The 4750-nt window shown below is 35.9% G+C and overlaps 1 pseudogene; it reads left to right on the top strand.

Moving 5' to 3' along the window:
* Positions 1 to 806: 806 nt before the first annotated feature.
* Positions 807 to 1365, top strand: LOC122106833 (annotated as a pseudogene).
* Positions 1366 to 4750: the final 3385 nt, after the last annotated feature.

The following is a 4750-nucleotide window of genomic DNA, read 5'->3' as shown; positions in this document are numbered from 1 at the left end:
CATTCAACAGTTATCCCTATTTGCACCCGAATTTTGCTCAATGCTTAGAAATAAGTACAATTAAAATTTCCCATATTCCCTTGTGCTTTTTAATATCCTTCATTTTATTTTAAGGTAGTTGATTCATTAGAAATTCATTTTGAGATAATGACTAAAGTAGGGAGCGCAACTTGGTAGGTTGTTGTTTTGCTGTAGGTTATTGCAATTTTTTCTAGCAGTACTAATTAAAAACATACTTTAATTGAAATGACCTGTATTCAATATTCTCGTATAAATTTGAGCATTTCAAAGTGCTATTATAATGTTAACAGAGCTTTTAGTTTTGAGTCAGTGTTAGAATATTTTATATTGTAATATAATAGGTAATTTGATCATTTTGAAAGATTTTCTGCCCAGATCACTTATTTCATGATGTGGCTAATAGGTCTAGTTGGAAGGAGAACCTATACCTGTACAAATGTAAAGTTTTGAAATATGTATAAACACACCAATCAGTTCACGAGGTCTCACAGAAGAGAAGATAAAAATATCCTGAGTTGACCTGGGTTGTCGAACCTATTCCGTCAGTAGAAACTTGACATGTATCAAGTTATAGCAGGGCAATGATTCTGGGACAATCTGGAGGCTACCACACTAAGTTGAGCTACACCTACTTTAAACTTAGTACATTGCATGACTCCCTCTCGAATGTGTATATTCAGCATTAAAAAAAAATAAACACTGGCCCAAAAGCAAAGGACCGCAAAGTGTGAGGGAAGAGGACAACCCACCCACCCCCCCCCCACCCCCCCCCCCCCCCGCCCCAGATGTTCTCCAAATCCTTGGCTCTGGAATCTTTATTTCATCCTGGTGCAATCTGCTTGGCTGCTAAAGTTGCTTGTGGCATGTGGCTGGGCTAAGGCCTGAGGTTGGGCTTAGTTAGGGATGCTCCCCCTCCCCCACTCTCCACAAGAGAGCATGAAGCAGAGACCATAACTGAAGCAAGCATCATAGGAGAGAGTGGGGAGTACAAAATGATCCTTGTGGTTCAAAATAAAAAGACGGAGAAAGGAAAAGTTGCTGCCTGGTGCTCCCATGCTGCTCTTTCTGGCCACAAGCAAATCCAAAGAATAAACCTTCGAGTGCTCTACCAGTGGGAATACTGTGGCCAGCCCAAAGTGGTAGTCAAAGGCCCTGAGGAAGAGACCCTGATTGAATTAGGGATTGAAGGAGAAAACTCTGGGCCTGACTGTATATTTAAGGCAAGATCCTGGGCGTACTCAAATTGAATCAGGCTCTCGAACTGTCCTAGGAATTGGCCTAGGACCAGCAGACCTAATTGACAAAATTACTAGTCACCTAAAATTTTACTGGGTTTTTGCGTGATGTTAATCTTGTCACAAGTGTTTGAAAGTCTTCAAAGTATAATAATAAAACTGAATTTCTTTCCCCTTACCCCTTAAAAACTGGGCTTAGAATAAAATTGGAATTCAATAAACATTTGTTGGATGGTAACTAAATAGATGAATAGAATTTAAGGATAAAAGACACAATACACTTCAGCTGGAAACAATTCCTTTACACATCAATCACAATGTCTTAAGTTAGAACAACTTGATTGGCCTTACAACTAAAGAAATGGACTAGGAGTCAGTTATGTCACTGGGAATTATTCTAATAACCTCTTAAGCAAGCTGTGAAGCTATTATATATTAATTATGTTGCCTCCATTTTCTGAGATTCCTTGGCAATTTAGGAATTTGTTTCAGTTGTTTTTTTTTTTTTTTTTAGAATTTAGAAGTTATGGGGTTTGAGGTGTGGGTCAGTTGGTAGAGCACATCCAATAAGCAAAAGTGTCAAATATCCAGTTCCAGTCCCTGTCTTGGAAAGAAAAAATTAGAATTTAAAACTAAGAAAAAAAAATGCAAGACAGAGTCGGAATAACCTGTTAGCTGTTTATTTTAACAAAAATGATGTATATATTTAATTATCAAATCTTAACAGCATGTAGATCTTTTCTATTTAAAGTCCTATTGTGGCCCCAAGTACCTTTATAATTTATTTTTATATCGATATTACACATTTTATTAAGTTTATTTCTAAGCATCTTGCTTTTTATATGCCCACTTGTGGGATGATGTCTTTCATATGGTTTTCTTATCAGATACTTTTGTGTATAGAAAGATAAATACTTTCATATAAAATTGTAAATGGATACACTATTAAATGTTCTTAATAGTAATAATGCTATTAACACATTTCCTTCCATTGAGATGTATCATTGTATCATCTGCAATTATAATGTTTTTATTTTTTACTTTATTGTTTAATATTTCACTTATTTTTACACAAATATTTACAAATTTATAAATCATTACCACTGCTAATAGTCACAGTGGTAACTAGAACAATTTTAGCTTAATTAATTTAACAAAAATAAGATTCTTGTTCATTGTCTCTATGAAATTAAGACAATATATTTGATAGTGTAATGCTAAATATAGATGTTACATCAATAGATAAATTACGCATATATTTTTCATTTTACCAAGATCTTTTTAATCTAAAACAATGAAAAAATTGGGGCATACCATAATATTATACATAAAGCATAAAAATAAAAACTGCTCATCCTGGATCATTAATAGACAAGTAATAACTCTCCTATAGTAAAAAAAATACTTATTAATTATTGACAATGGTAGTTCAAAATAAAAGAACACATATAATTTTGAGAAACCCAAAATAGAAATTGGCAATTTTTTAGTTATTATGGCATAACATGAGTGAACAGCTTATATTTTGATAAAGAAACATTTATAACTGCAATTGACCTATAGACATTTTATGTGGAGAATGCATGGATCTGTGTGGATATATGCCATCTGTTGGTTTGTAGGGCTTAAAAATGCTCCCATTTGAAAATCTTTGATTTTGCCAGTGTAATTAATGCATGGCCCCTAGTTGCTATATTCTCACATCCATTACAGCATTTGTTCCATGGCCAAGTGTCTCATGGGCTACTGTCAGCCAATAATGTCGAAGCCAATGGAGTAAGCGATATTTGGCCCTTTGGGCCTTACTTAGAATTATGATGAAATCTAAGGCTCATCCACTCAATCTGTTTTTCCTTTTTCACTCTCCTTTAAATAAATCAGACAAGCAAGGCAATCTGACATTTATACCAGGTTCCTTTGAAGGACTCATTTCCCATTCTCTTTCACAATTATGTGCAGTGATATAAAGCCCTTGCATGCCCATTTCCAGCTTCATGAAAACTTAAACCACCTCAAGTGTACCCAGAGGGAAGCTGCAGTGGCATAAGGATCTGGGACTGATTCACAGTGGCCAGTAGGTTCAAAATGGAGGAATCAGTGTAAGAGCCAGAGAGCCTGTCAGGACTCTTAAATCTCCTGCAGAGGAAGGACAGACTTAATTGACCTGAAGGCCAATGATTTCATTGCTAAAATTCCAAAGCTCCAGACATGTAAATGCTCAGGCAAGAGAGTTCTATTATGTGAAGGTCAATACCCTAGTTAGGAAATCTCAGGAACCTGTACACATGGGGCCATCTGCATCTGCATGGATCCTTCTTCAGGTTCTTACAGTGCAACTCAGGTATGCAAATATGACTGTCTTCCCTAGCACAATACAACATTTACATTGCTCTGCAGGTCACTATAGACACCTGACCCCTAGAAGAAAGCAGAAGATCTGCCTTTACCTTCTTTCTTAACTATCTCAAGCAAATAGTATGGGTTTAATCCCATCATAAACTGCATGTTAATATCCCAAGTCCATAAGAAAGAAACAAAAATCTAAACACTAAAAGAGCCATAAGAACTAAGTGTTCATACCAGTAGGTATTTTATGAGTCATACAAGTATTTTGTGACTGGATATTTTAAGTGCTTGATTACGATGCCTGTAATATAGGATTGGGTAAGAGTTCATTAATTGGAGCATTTTCTCCTGCTTATTTAACAGCCCAGCAAGGATTTCAAAAAATGAATTTAACTCATTGTTGGAGTGGCTTTAGGAGACTTCTGAAGGAAATACTATGTATGTAGATAGACAGAGAGATATAACAGACAGATAGAAGTCATATATATAATATATATGACACATATCTATCCATAGATATGTCATATATATGAAGTTAGCCATTTGTTAGGCTACTTGAACTGTTTTGAGCTGAGCATGAGTGAGAGGCAAAGGAAAGACTACCATGTGTCCCAGCTGTTGTGCCGTCTTATGGTTTGAGTCACACTATCCAATAGATCCGATGGTGTCTGTGGTGCCAGTGGTGCAAAGTTATTTGTTTAGAGCTATGGCAGTCACAAAAGGGAAAATCACACTGAAGGTCTACTGGATTCTGGAACAAGACTGTAACACCTTTAACAAAAAACTTATATAGCCTGGAAAAAAAAAACAATCTGTTCCTGATATGTTACTGGGTACTAGTAGAGACAGAATACATAACCATGAGACCAGACCACTAAACAATCTTCCCAAGCTGATTGAATCAGACTTGCCAAATCCTAAAATTGAACTTGATCAGCAGCAGTCCATTATTTACTATAAAACTACATGTGGGACTGAGCCAGAAAGGCACAAGTAAGCTGTTTGAAAACTATTCTTCTTTGACTCAAACCTAGAAATGTATTGAGATCTCCTGTAAAACCAGCCAAAAGAGCCGGAAAAGACTTAAGAGTTTTACACATGGTATGGATACAAAAGTTGAAAATAGATGGTGAATGGATTACATATGC

This window comes from Dipodomys spectabilis, unplaced genomic scaffold (genome assembly GCF_019054845.1).
Source record: "Dipodomys spectabilis isolate Male_0828 unplaced genomic scaffold, ASM1905484v1 ptg000043l, whole genome shotgun sequence".
NCBI lineage: Eukaryota > Metazoa > Chordata > Mammalia > Rodentia > Heteromyidae > Dipodomys > Dipodomys spectabilis.
The sequence above is the reverse complement of the archived record's forward strand: the minus strand, read 5'-3'. Positions and strand labels throughout refer to the sequence as shown.